At 41.8% G+C, this 15,031-nt stretch overlaps 1 long non-coding RNA gene across 2 annotated transcripts in view; it reads left to right on the top strand.

The window, feature by feature from the left end:
* LOC310833197 overlaps positions 1–15,031 on the top strand; it is a 61,974-nt gene that overhangs the window by 28,343 nt on the left and 18,600 nt on the right. The window contains exons 4-5 of one of the 2 annotated variants that reach the window (XR_014558583.1): positions 9,697–9,758; positions 10,911–11,029. This is a non-coding gene — a long non-coding RNA (uncharacterized lncRNA). The remainder of the gene's footprint in view (positions 1–9,696; positions 9,759–10,910; positions 11,030–15,031) is intronic. The other variant, XR_014558582.1, reaches the window with a different exon arrangement.

The raw sequence follows: 15,031 nt of genomic DNA, 5'->3' as shown, positions 1-15,031 counted from the left end.
GAAGCTGAAGCTCCAAGACTTGGGCCACCTCATGAGGAGAGAAGACACCCTGGAAAAGACCCTGATGTTGGGAAAGATCACAAGGAGCACAAGGAGAAGGGGATGACAGAGGATGAGATGGTTGGATAGTGTTCTCAGAGCTACCAGCATGAGTTTGACCAAACTGCGGGAGGCATTGGAAGACAGGAGTGTCTGGCATGCTCTGGTCCATGGGGTCACGAAGAGTCGGACATGACTAAACGACTAAACAACAACAACAACAATGAGAGGGACATTATAAATATTAGACAACTAATACCAGAGACCTTACTTGCAACACCTTTCAAGTCCACAGTCTCCTTGGGTGAATGGACCTGGTGAAAGGGTAAACCAAACTTAGCTTCAAGGCTTGAAAACCTTGCTGCATGATGCCAATCTTCCAGAGAGTTATTGGGCAGAAGCGCTTGGCTGTTTTATTTATACTTATAATCACAGATTATCATCACCAATTGGTTGTACCCCCTATGAAAAGATGTTTAGCAAGAAACCATACATCAAGCACTTGATAATTTTTGGTTCTGACATGTGGGTTTACACACCACAAATCTCCAAGTTAGGCAAACATGGTTTGCATGGTATCTTTCTAGGATATCAGAAAGGTTCTTACAGAGTAATGATGACTGACTCTAACCCAGTTAGGCTCACTAGAAGTTGAGTACAATGCCAAATGGGGGGAGAATGTGGGAATTTTCCAATGTTATCCTGATGACAGTGAAGAGACTGAGGATAAACAACAGCAAAACCCCACACCCACTGATGAAGGTTCTGATTCTGATTCTGAAACTGACTCGGATGGTTCAGAGGATTTCAAGAGTGCTAAGGCTTCTTTGCGACCCTCTGAAGGCTGTGATCGAGAATTGGAGGAACCACTGTTCACCATAGAGAGGAACAAAACATGGGAGCTAGTTCGAACAGTTCCAGGGATGAAACTGCTTGACAGCAAATGGGTCGTCAAAGCAAAGACAGACCAAAATGGCAAGATAGTCAGACACAAAGCCAGATTGGTAGCCAGAGGTTTTTCACAGATACCAGGAGAAGACTATCATGAGACCTACTTACCCACCATGAGATATGAGAGCATTAGGCTTATGCTCAAACTTGCTGCAGAAGAGAATCTACATGTTTCTCATCACAATGTGAATACAGCATTTTTGTACGAAACCTTAGCTGAATCACTTTATATGCTTCCACCTGATGGCGTACAGGTAAAACAGGGATTTGTTTGTTCTCTGAAGAAGTCCCTATACAGTCTCAAACAAAGTGCACGATGCTGGCAGTCTAAACTCACTGAAGTGTTGTTTTCTCTAGGTTTTCAGCAAGGTAAAGCTGATCCATGTGTATTTGTCAAAGAGGAAGGGCAAAAGAAGCTGTATTGCTTATTTTATGTTGATGATATTCTTTTCTTTTGGAAGGATGTCAAGATGTACAATAGCGCCCTAGCTCTACTGAAAGAGCACTTTGACATGAAGGATCTTGGTGAGGTAACCAACTACCTATATCTGGAAATAGAGAGAGACCAAGATGGTAATATTTTAGTAGACCAGTCACAGAAGTCCCTATACAGTCTCAAACAAAGTGCACGATGCTGGCAGTCTAAACTCACTGAAGTGTTGTTTTCTCTAGGTTTTCAGCAAGGTAAAGCTGATCCATGTGTATTTGTCAAAGAGGAAGGGCAAAAGAAGCTGTACTGCTTATTTTATGTTGATGATATTCTTTTCTTTTGGAAGGATGTCAAGATGTACAATAGCGCCCTAGCTCTACTGAAAGAGCACTTTGACATGAAGGATCTTGGTGAGGTAACCAACTACCTATATCTGGAAATAGAGAGAGACCAAGATGGTAATATTTTAGTAGACCAGTCACAGAAAATTGCTGATGTGTTAACCAAACTGAACCTGATGGATGCTAACCCTGTAGACACACTGATGACAACAGGATATCAGGTAGATGATACTGAAGAAGCCTGGTCATAACGGAGATGCCGACAAATATATGTGGCTGGAAGTATTTGGTACGAGCAAAAAAGGTGTGGTCCAGATACGGACTCATCACAATCAAATAAGTCTGTAAGGATTTTTCTAATTCTTCAGTGCAGAAGCCAGAATTTCAACAGTTTGTTAGGGGTACCATATTTCAAACAGTGAAAAAAAGTTGAGTTGGTTTTTTTAATTTTGCCAAAATCGTCCCCCAAAAGCCATTTCTGGGCTATTTTTAGATCAGACCTCTCCATTCTGAAGGAAATCAGCCCTGAGTGCTCACTGGAAGGACAGATCCTGAAGCTGAGGCTCCAATACTTTGGCCACCTCATGAGAAGAGACGACTCCCTGGAAAAGACCCTGGTGTTGGGAAAGATGGAGGGCACAAGGAGAAGGGGACGACAGAGGACGAGATGGTTGGACAGTGTTCTTGGAGCTACCAGCATGAGTTTGACCAAACTGCGGGAGGCAGTGGAAGACAGGAGTGCCTGGCGTGCTCTGGTCCAGGGGGTCACGAAGAGTCGGACACGACTAAACAACAACAAATATAATTTGCCTAGTCACTACAGTCAGTGGGATATGCCTTTCTGCACATCTCAGCAGCTCAGCTGATGGAAGAGGGGCAATAATATTTTGCAGCACAAAGGATGTGGTACTGCTCTGATCCATTTTGCCATAGTTCGCTTGTCACCAATTGGTAAACTGGTTGTATGTATAGTCCTACCAACTGGGAAGGGCAATCCTCATTACCTACAAAGTGATTATATACACACTGTGGGGAGGTGTCACTTACCATGACCTGTTTGGGCATCATATGCATGCTGTATGAAGACACATGAAGGAATTGGGATTGTGCCCATTGGCCCAGACTAACCTCCATGCATCCATCATAAATTCTGATAGGCTATGGATTACAATGAACATGTGGAAAAGGGGGCAGTGGGTGTAATCCTGCTCCTGTGAACATTTGAACACAAGACCCGTGTTGTATAAATATGGCTTCTGTGTCTTGACATTAGGTGTTAATTGTATTCTAATTGGCATTTCAGGCTTGGTCTTCTTTCATACTCTGACTTTGCTTGTCGATGTCACTATTCATTTTGTTCCTATTTGTTTGTTTTTATGTAGGGCTTATTTCATTATATTTCTGCAGCTAATGAGGCCAATGAATGCCTTCATTTTCTTGGAGTTTCTGACATTTGCTTCCACATGGTTGTCAGGTTGACTGCAATACAAAAGGAATGTGACATATTCAAATATTGCTGAGATGGCAAACTCAGCAAATTACTGATGGGCAAACTAAGGTCTATTTCATATAATTATTCTCCCTGGAATTCTGTGATTGGTAAATGTTGAAATAACATCACCCAGCTCCCATTACTGCATGCTAAAGATCATCTGCTCACCCTCAGAATAAGAATAGAATCCAAGAAGCACAAGGTGATATTGATTGTTCATTGTACAGAAGTCCTTGGCTATGATGCTCCAAGGTGAAGATATTTCATGGCTCATATGTGATTCCTTTTGTTAGCAAGGTGGGAAGCTGTTCTCTACCTATATTTCTCTAATATAATATAAAATTTAGAGTTTGTGCAGACAGGCATTGTGAGCAGTATCACCAGTGAGAGTTCTTTATCACTTCAACCATACTCTCCAAATGTATTCTTCTCTCTCCCCCCCCCCCCCCGGGGCAATCTTTATTTTCTGTTTCCTGCCCCAGGTACATTGCAGTCTATACTTTGTCCATGTTGTGTTTTGTGTTTTCCTTAAATCCTGTACCTGCAAACAGATAATGATATTTTATGCACATTGGTACTATGTGCAGTTCATATGCTGATGCTCCAGAAATCAATCCTCCAGAACTGGGTTGCAGTTCCCTGACACATTGGAACTGGAATTTTATACCCAGTTTCCTGTGAGTAAGCCTCATTGAATTTTATGGTACTTACTTCTGGGTAGACATATAGAATTGCACTGTGTGAGATACATTAGCAGTGATGTAAATCGCTTTTGGGAACACAGGTCAAACTAGATGTTACACAGGACATATATGTAGCTATCTTCTGCATATTTTAATTTAAGTGAAAATCTGCCAGTCCACAGAAGGACTGTGGGGTGCTGGGTACCCACTGTGTGGGGCCCAAGTCAGCACCCCTGCCCACTGACAACCCCCCAGTATGATGATGCTGTTTTAAAGAAAGCCTGACATGGTTTCTCTTGACACTTTAGTGTAACATCTACTTTGGCCCTTGGTCTGCTGGACTACTGTGGCAAACAGCTGATTGATGAGGAACTGGTGGAAATGGCAATCCTGTTGCACGTTTTAGGTGCCCCAATCTCTGTTTCCATTCATGTCTGTTTAACATTTATCTCTCTGTCTCAGACAGAGAACAGTAACATAAGAAATACAACCTGTTCCGCAATACATTTGAAAAGACTTATGGTAGCAGAACTGAAATTGACAGTGATAAATATCCTATATTGGTTGACTAGTCCCATACTGTGCCGTTGTGTATATGGAAAGCCCTGTCTTGTAAATGTATTCCCTATGACATTCCTGTCCCAAACTTAGATTTTTCTTTCTTTAATAAAGAATGTCTGCAGAATGTATTGACTTACAGTGTCATCACGAAAGTGCAATTGAATCAAGCCCCGCCTGATGGCTTGCAGCTGTTCTGAGTTGATAATTATGCTTGATTAGTATTGATTCACTAAGAATAGAAATCAGCAACGGTCTTGGTTTAGATCAAGAGCAACATTTTTCTTCTCATTTGTAGCTATCACATTTGTACAGGAAGAAATACAGAACTGCATATCCCTTTGACAATTGCAGGGAACCATCTGACTAGTGGGTGAAACCAATGGCCTGTTGGGTGCTTTGGAAAAAATTAAACTTTGCCCTTCAAATCCAGTTTGTTGATGGCATACAAATACATCTAAGCTGGGGGACATAGTTTAATTTGGGAGCAACGTCTTCTGCTGCTGTTGTCCTCAGGTTTCTCCTTGCAGAGCTTACACGACCTGAAATGGGAGTTCAGAATCAATTATGATTTGCTCCATTTTGCATGTTTGTGTAATACCTAATGCTAACATGTATATCTAGACTTCCTAAGCAGAGGCCAGCGCAAGATGGTTTATAATAGTTTAAAATAAGCATTATAACAAAAACAATTTAAAATGCAATAAAACAATGGAAAGCAGCAGAAAAAAACAGCAAAAAGTAAAAACATGGGCAGCACGGCAGCAAAAGATCCCTGCAGTGAAAGAGCTGCAGCAGGGGAGTTGTCAGCACAGAGTTCATCTCTGGAACTCCACGCCACAGGGCAACACAAGGCTAACAGGGCTTGGGCAGGGGGCAGACAGCCTCCAAGGGAAAGGCAGCTCTCAAGCAAGAAAGCTCACAACTGACAGTGAGCCAGAGCAACACCCTTAATTTTGCCCCCCCCCCATGTTGCTCTGTAGTCTCCCCACAGCTCGGATGTCAGGTTAGAGGGACCCCTAAACAAGAGTTCAGCTCATTTGCCCCCAAACCCTTTAATTCCTGCATAAATGTTAGATGGCCTTTGGCGAGGTCCAGCTGGGATTTTCTTACCTTTTTGCTGGCTCTTTCAATAAAAAAAACTAAGCAATGTAAAGGGAACATGGGAAGCTGCCCAAGCTCAGACCACTGATGGATTGATCTCAATATTGACTACACAGGCTGGCAGCAGCTCTCCAGGGTTTCAGGAAGGGGACCTTCCCAGCCCCACCTGGAGGTGCCACTGGGGATCAAACCTTTTGCATGCAAAGCGGATGCTCCGCTGCTGAGCTGCAACAGAAGGAGAGAAGAAGAGCCGCTGCGCATTCCAGATTTGGGGGGGGGCTGTTAATCCAGCAGCACCAGGGCCCCCAAAAGGGGCTCCTTATGCCTCTTAAGTGTTTCCTATCCATCATCTTCCTCTCCCTCCCTCTTTCTCTTTCTAGAAATAAAAATAAAAATTGGTCCAGTAGCACCTTAGAGACCAACTATGTTTGTTCTAGGTATGAGCTTTCGTGTGCATGCACACTTCTTCAGATACACTGAAAGAGAAGTCACCAGACCCTTATATATAGTGGGAGGGTGAGGAGGGGTATTACTCTGATGGGTGGTAGGAGATGGGTGATTGACTTAGCGGGTATGGTAAACCTGTTGATGACTGTTAACGACTGCAATTAGTCCTACAGGAAAAAGCAAGGGATAGTATGCAGATAACCAAAAATAGTTTTAGCATGTGTAATGAGACAAGAATCCAATATCTCTATTCAGACCAGGTCTCTCCATAGTTTTCAATTTAGTAATAAGTTGTAATTCAGCAACTTCTCTTTCCAGTCTGTTTCTGAAATTCTTTTGTAATAAGACAGCTGCTTTGAGATCCAGTATTGAAAACTACGGAGAGACCTGCTTTTTCCTGTAGGAATTGCATGCATGGCTGGTGGGTGCTTGAGACCGGGCCTTTTCAGTGGTGGCCCAACATTTCTGCAGCTCCCCAAAGAGTTATGATGACCTCGTATAGGTCTTTTTAAAACAGATCTTAACCTTTGTTTCAGTATGTGCTGGATTGAGGTATTGTGTGCTGCATGTTTAAACTGTTACTTTTTTTAGATTGAAATTAGGCTGTTTTTGTGTATTCCCTATTTTAAAATTGTTGTTTACCAGTTTTTGCAAGCTTCTCTGGAAGGGCTTTGCCCTGATAGGTGGTATATAAGTTACAGATAGGTAGCCGTGTTGGTCTGCCATAGTCAAAACAAAAAAAATTCCTTCCAGTAGCACCTTAAAGACCAACTAAGTCAGTTCTTGGTATGAGCTTTCGAAGAAGTGTGCATGCACACGAAAGCTCATACCAAGAACTGACTTAGTTGGTCTTTAAGGTGGTATATAAATTCCTCAAATAAATAATATATGGTATGAGTACATAGCAAAGGGATATGCTTAGATCAACACTCAACATATTCTGTTTGCCTGGATTTTGAATTTAGACGCTCATACGAGCTTCTTTGCTTGTGCGGTTTGCAATGCTCACAAATCCATTCTGTATTTTCTTAGCAGTTCTATCATGATAGAATCTGAAGTTCCAACCCAGGTTTTATTTAGTCTTTCAATAAGGTGTGGCTCTCTAGTTCAAAGGCCTTGTGTCATTCGTAACTTAAAACAGCTCTGGTTGGCCAGGAGGCATACATGGAAATTTGATCTTGTTTCCAGTGCAAGAGCCTTAAACTGAATATTAAAAGTGTCTGGGGTTTATGGGAGTTGTGCTCCCCAACATCTGGAGGGCACCCAGTTGGGGGAGGCTGGCGTAGTTTGTCCCAAAATATATAGGAAGGAAAACAGGACTGGCCTGGCCTGAACTCAAGTCCCCCTCAGCACAGGAGAAGGCCGCTGCCCAGTTCCAAAAGGATGAGGGTAGGTGCTTTGCTGAACAGGAATTGTGGTGCGTTTGGGTTTTGACCTGAATGGGCACCTAAGCCCTGTCCTCGTGAGATCAAATCACAGAGCTCAATAACTGCCTCTAGAACACAAGGAACACTGGACACCTGTGGAATGTGATGACATCAGAAGACATCAGTTTAGAAACAAGGGTGGATCTTTTTCTTTAACTGTAGTGAGTCAGAGTTCTACAAGAAATAGGTCAGGGTACTGAGCTTGGGATGGAAAGGGTATCAAGCAGGGGGCAGACCTGCCTCTGTGGGGAGGGGCTGCCACAACCTAGGGACTGCCCACTGCTGGGCCACCCTGCCAAACCTCTGAGGACAGTGGAACTGCCAAGAGGGCTCCTTCTACTGATCTCAACACCTGAGAGTGTCGCAGGTGGTCGGACAAATATTTGGGACCTGAGTCATTTAAGACTTTGAACACAAGTGTGAGCACCTTGAATTCGACCCAGAAACAAATTAGCAATGGCAATCAGTGCACCTATTTTAACACAGGGATGAGTTGTAAGAGTTGTAAGTAGAACCCTAGGCAGCAATCATTTCCTTCTTTTCTGAAATGATTCCGTATTCATTTAAAAAGAAGGGAACATGTCAAAGTGTCCTTGTGTCCATTTGAGAATTGCCAGAGTTCCTTCTTGGATAGTTCTCTAGCACTCTGTCCCAGGGATGCTTTGCCCCCCATTGGAGGGGGGTGGCAGACCGAGTTTGACACCATGCATACGTGATGCCCGCCCCCTGTTGGGTGCAACTCAGTGCATCTGCTGCCACTGCTACTACTGTATTATTTGCCATTGGTATATATTTCATTGGGGTGCAACAAATATTTTGGTTTTTTAGTATAGGCATTCTGCTATTGCAAAAGTAGTAAAAGGAATGGCTGTACTAATCGTAACAATGATGGTGGTGCGCAGACAGAAAAGCACCGTGCACAAGGCAGGAAAAGTCTTGACTGAAAAAGCCTGTTGTCTGTTGGCAAAAATGTGAACGTATGTTGAAAAGCGGCCATATGATTCTTTTGTACCAACAAAGTCAATGGCATTAAATGACCAGCCATCCAAGTACTTTTATTTAACTGCTTTTTAGATTGAGTAACCATTTGTCACTCTTGAACCTGTAATACCACTTCTCATTCGCTCTTGTTCCTCTATGGTTTAATTTCCCTGCACAAAGATTGAAATGGTGTCCCATTACTAATACCTGCCAGTAGCCATTTAATTAGTGTAATTAATTATAAAGCAATTTATTAAAATGTAACTTTCAGATTATTCAGTATAACCCACAAACACATACACATAATCCTGCCCTTACCAAAAATTGCAGAACCATTAGGCAGTATGCAGCGGTGCAAATTAAAGCTGCTGAAATAGTAGATAAATGGAACTGTCATAGATGTAATTGTTAGGCAAAGTTTTAGCTGAATCCACTAGAGTGCTATTAGAGTTTTCAGACACAAAAACAATGAATCACCATTTGTTTTCCAGTGTGTTTTGCTGTATATGAAAGATAAGGTTGTTATGGCCGACTAAGGGGCTGCTTTATTAAAGACTAATTTTATGTAGTTAAACATAGGGAATGCACCACTGTAAAAACTGGACAGTGGTGTATCTCTGAAGAGTTAAAACTCAACGGATGAATTTCAGTTATATTAATGGCTTTAATGTAGATTTAAATACCACAATGCAATATTTAATTAGATCTAGCAAGAATGGAATTTCATTCTCTTGTTTGGTCACTAGAAGGTGCTCTGCTTAAGATGGCCTATTTGTTAGTTATTCATCTTAAGAGGATACAATTGCTTCAACAAAGCATATTTGAACAGATTTGAAAAAGAACTTTTAAAAATATATAGGGTCGTAGTCAATGCTATTTGTACTCAGAGTAAGCCTACAGATATTAATACGCATGACTAATGATGAGCTTTTGGTCTAATTTCTTGGGACCGGACCTATATGGGACCAACATCTGTGCTTGTTATAAGCACACTGTTGAATTTATTTTAGGGACTTAACTAGAGTTCTTTGAAAAATAAATCTGCATCAGAGTCTTTATCTTTTGTAGCTTTGAATCAGGAAAAAACATCTCAGGACTCAGCTACACAGCTGCTATTATAACGTTGTAGGTGTGTTATAAAAATGTGGCACCAGATGGCGCTGTAGAGCTCAATGGCAAATTGCATCTATATTTTTATAATGTTTTTAATAGCATTTTCATAGCGTTTTTTCTATATCTGTAGATATCTGTATCTATATCTTCAGAGCAATGGAAGGAAGGAGGAAGTACGATTCTGTAGCCAAAGTAAGTAGAATTACTTATTTATAGTTCAGCTTTAGAATGAACCTTTATTTCCTTCTTCCTGTTCCTGAATCCGTTACGTTCTTTTGAGAGCGATGACCCTTGAAGGATCTATCTGATGGATTGGACAACTCTAAATGTATTGTGCAAGTGCACATTTTTCATAGATCAAACAGACAGACCTACTAGCTCAAGATCAGTGTGGTTTGCATGGCTCTTTCATAACCTTCTTTGCACTTGTTAATAGACATTCTGCTGGCTGTCAGGGAGGGATAATGAAAATCAAGCCAAGCAAAGACCTACAACCTCACTCCATCGGGGATAGTTATCTGCTGCTAGAATTGTCTGCAAGGCTTAGCTAAAATCAGCCAGTACCACATTACTCTTCCCCCTTTCAATTTTACACAACCAAACATGGTCAGAGAATAGAATTCTTCACAAATCTGTTGCTCATCTGCCAAAGCAGCTTTCTAGAAAGGCTCCTCTTCCATCTAGATCCTTTGTAATCGAGTAGTGATTTATTAACTAAGCAAGAGAGAAATATAATACATTACCTTGGAATTCATGAATATGTAATTCTGTTTCAGGCATAATAATGGATCACCATTTACCAGCCTCCTCCTTTCTTGTGAACATTGTGATGTTCAGTTCCATATACATTTTCTCTTATTTATGTCCCCTTGCATTCTCCCTATGTGCAACTCCTTAAAAAAAACAGTAATCCAGAATGTCTCTTAATCAAAAGCCCTACTCCCAAAATTTCAGTCTATTTTCATAGTACATGTTAACTTTCCTTGTCTGGACAAATACAGTATTATGCTTCCATTCAGGCCACACATGAAAATTTGCATAAAATACTGAAATAAATGCATATATACCTTCTAGTCTAGTACTTACTGCACACCAACATCATTTAAGCACAACACGCAATTACAGTTCCTGTTTAACCACAGGTATAAGAATCAAATAATAATTAAACAAACAAACAAACCACATATAACACATCATAGTTTAAAAATAGCCAATCTATATTAGGTTTATATGTCCAGCAAACCATGCTAGTTGGTTGGCCTAAAATTGTCTGTGGGTTGTTTGTGAAATACCAATAAATATGTTTTGTAGAAGCACTGTTAAGAAACTCATATTGCCTGGCAGGTGAATCCTAAAAGAAGACATTCCTCATAGCTTCATCTTATACTTCACCACAGCAGCAAAACAGTGGTCAGTCTGGGGCACAATGACAACTAGACGAAGTGGTAGTGATCAGGAGCAAGGTGAGAAAATGGCCAAAGAGGCAGGCCTTTCAGGACCGCTAGAGACAAGATATTCTTGTTCCATTACATGCAGGCAATCGAGAGAGAGGTGCCTAGTTTCCACTGATGTGGTAAATGTGGGTATGAGCTTTACCTTGCCGGATTACAAGTTGAGGTGCAGATTATTTAAATATTTCTTGTGCTCACCAACACTGTGCCTGGCTGGGCGGCGGCGGCGGGGGGGGGGTTCTAGCTTAGCCTTCTCCCTGCTGACTAGGCTTTTGTGTTTAGGATGCCCTCTCCCGGGTCCTCGTGCAGAGGAGCATTCAGTCTATGGTTCTCTATCAGCAATTTGAAATGGTACGATCCAAACCTGGCTTTACTCCCTCAGTGACAGCAAGGGCCAAGTAATCCTTTATATTTCCCCCTGCGTGACACAGTTTCAGGCTGTGTTGACAATGTATAATAAAGCAGGGGGCAGGAGGGCCCTTAAGAAACAAAAGCAAAACACACACAGCAGTGCCATTCACAGCAGTGCAATGTTTATTCTGGCTTTAGGCTGCTTTGGAAATAAGATTTCCCTTCCCTCCTAGGTCAATGCAGTTATGCTAGTTTCATGGCCCCTATTGGCTAGTGACCGTGGCATCACTGATGATGAGCAGCATGGTATCCTTTTGGTCATTCACAGGCCATTTTGTGGCCTACTGTTTCTTCCTTCGTGGTTCAGCAGTCCCTACCGTACTAATCAAGTAGTGCAGCACTCCTCTAATTCTTTAAAATGGAACAGCAGTGAACTAGTATAGAGTGGGATGGGTCAGCAACTGGAGCATCTGTACCAAATCTATCCCTCCGCCACCCATTGCTAACCAAAAAGAAAAAGAAATGTGCAAGGTTACCCCACTACCATGAGCACAGCCAGGATTTTAGTTAGGGGAAGCAGGACCTGGTTGGGGGGAGGACTTTTTTGGGGGGGGGCAGAACCAATGTGATTGGTTCATTAGTTAAGTATTTCTATTATTTTATTTGATCTAAGGGGGGCAACTGCCCCCCTTGGCTTTGCCCATGCCCACTCTCTATAGACATGTAGCTATAACTCTACGGGTAATGTTTGAATTTCCAAAAATCGCCTGGATAAGCCCTTCTTTTGAACAAAATTGATTTAAAAGGACAGAAGTGAGGCTCTCTTTCACATTAACATAAAGCTCGCAAGGACATTCGCACAGCAGTCTTTCATTAAGCTGCTCTTTCATGCTCAGCTTTGTCCAAGAAACTCCTTGTCAGACTAGTACTCCAAGGATCCAGCACTCCTGTTTGAATGACTGGCAGGGTGATTGGCCAGGGAACGCTACCATTATACCTCGTGTCAAGCTCTGTTTGCCAATTGCTTGGGATTAAATAAGAATGGGGAGGGTGGGGGAGGGTCAGGGGGGAAACGGATCCCATTGCACGGCCCAGCCACTCCATGTTATTGTTATCTGCCCCCCCCCCCTCTGGATAAACTCCCTGGATGTTAGCCTGACCTTAGAGTGCAGAGCAAGGCTGGAGCAGCCAGAGGCAGCCCTTCCCTTCGGAAAGAGGGAGGATCAGTTAAGCCATAGATTTGCATTACACACACTAAACTAACAGAAGAGACTATTTACAAGACTTCCCTAAATGCTTAAATCTATTTTGTGGACAAAGGGATTTTAAGTTAATTTATTTTGCCAAACGAATAATTTAAAGCAAGTTAGCATTTTGTTGACAGAATTATGATGAAATTCATTTTGTCTGCATAATTGATTGGACAGATAGCAGAATGCATTTCCTCCGCAAAATGAAGTATGTGCAGCAATTGTCAAACAGCATTGCCTCGGTGCTCTCAAATCGGTCTGTCAACAAAATGAATACAAAATCCTTTTGTCCACAACCCAAGGGCAGGTGTTAATTATTTGGGAAATGGATTCCAAGCCAAATTATCCTCTGCTGAGCACTGATAAATTTTTATTCTATGGGTGAAGTACTCTTCTGCTAGGCAAACGTTAATCTTGCAAACAAATCCCTTTGGAATGGAATCGCATTGTGCCAGGCTCAAGATTGGTCCATGAGTTGGTGATCATGAGGAGAAGAGATCTCTCCCTCTGACTGTCATTTTGTCAGTGGAGTTTTTCCCAGGTGGTTTGAAACCTGTTATGTTTCAGGCTCCAACCTCCCAGATGTGGACAATCTGTCACTCACTGTGATGGTTTTGCTAGATTCTCTGTCAATCAAAGTGCTCCTATTTGAAGATAGAAACTTTAGTTGGTGGGTTTAGGAAACTTTAGTCAATGTCAACAGATGGCAGCATATACAGCCATTTGATTCATTGACAGCAGTGTCTGCTGGTGTTCTTCCAGGGCCATTGAAAAGAGGTGGTTTTGCCCAAACAGTTCCACAAGGACTGGGATTCATGTTGCTTAAATACTGTCTGTCCTTATATCTTTTTGGGACCTTTTTAGAAGCCATCTTGTAGACATGTTGGAAAACTGGCATATTAGTGTTTAAAATAACTAAAATGGCCTTTAAAGTTCATAATTTTTTTAAATTAAATTGTGAGATTCAGATTTCAAGTTCATGTAACTTGTAAGTTTTATGTCTGTGAAATAATTCTATTTTGTCTCTAGTTTGCATATTTTGATTTGTTGTATTAGTGTTGGGTGTGGGCAGGTAGGAACAGAGGACTCATATTATCTCACATTTGCTGAATTTGTTCATTAAATCGCCACCGGAAGCGGGACACAACTAGCAATAATTAGCAAAGCATGTTTTGTGCTGAAAAAGAATGTGCACTGAATTATAGGGGACGTGTTATGTGGTTGGAGATGAACTCATTTTTTGTTCCTTCTAATACAGGCTTCTAAATACAATACTCTTCCATAATTACTCTCTCTCCTGTTGAGGGTAAAGCAAATCGGTTGTGTCAGCCTCCCTTGCTGCTAAACCCAGGCAAAAAAGCCATTAATGACTGCAACATATGTTGCTGTTTTCCAAGCCATTGGGACCTTCATCTGTTAGTACTGCAGGACTCAAGACATGATTGTTAATATCATCATCCCAACATCCTTAGTCAGCAGAATTGCAGAACACCCCCCCCCAAAAAAAATTAGCACTTTGTTAGCTCTTTCTAATTCACTGGCAAATAGAAATATGTGTAAGATACTGATTAAAAATGTTGTGTTGAGAATAAAGGTGGAAAATTAAGCTAGAAACTAGAAACTATGACTAGGATATATTTACTTAATGACGTTTACAGAAGGAAAATTTCCTTTCCTGTGCATCAGCCTGTGCCACCCAGGCTTACTGACACACCCATTTTGCTCAAACTTCTGCCATTGTTTTAAAAAGCCACTTCTTTCCTTTCAGTGATCCTCCCCCCTCACTGCACCCCCTTATTCTTCCTCCTCTTCCATTCCTCAGCTACTTCACGTGAGCAACATAAAGGATGTGGATCCTGCAGATATTTCCCAGTACTTCGCTCAAACCTCTGCCATTGTTTTAAACCATCACTTTCCCCCTCTGTGCTCCTCCCTTCTTGCTCCCATGCCTTGGCCACTGCTGTTGTACAACATGCCTTCACTTTTATTTCTCTATCCAGCCCCTACTTTATGTGAATCCAGGCTTGTGATGGGGCACTACAAATCGACCAATGGGGACTGTGTGATGACATTATTATATTTTTATTATATAGAGAGATAAGCACCAGTTATGGTCAATAGATTTCTGCATGTGGGTGGGGAGCAGATAATTGGAGCCAGTAAATCCTGTTGGCAACCCAAAATGGTTGGATGGGATTGTTAACCATGTGGAATTGTTGTTAACAATGGAATTGCCCAAAGAAAGGGGCACAAAAACACTGAGGAGTTTGAACTGAGCCTTGCTTTCAAGAGTGCAGGCCCCGAAGGGGTATGCATGAAGGATGTGGGTTATAAAAAACCATGTAAGAGAACTACAGCTCAGGGTTGGCTGATAAAGGCCCAGCTAGAAGGGCCACCTCTGTGTGTCCCACTG

The sequence above is a fragment of the Podarcis gaigeae genome, assembly GCF_964106915.1.
Source record: "Podarcis gaigeae genome assembly, chromosome: 1".
NCBI lineage: Eukaryota > Metazoa > Chordata > Lepidosauria > Squamata > Lacertidae > Podarcis > Podarcis gaigeae.
Note: the sequence above shows the minus strand (reverse complement) of the source record. Positions and strands in the feature narration are given on the sequence as shown.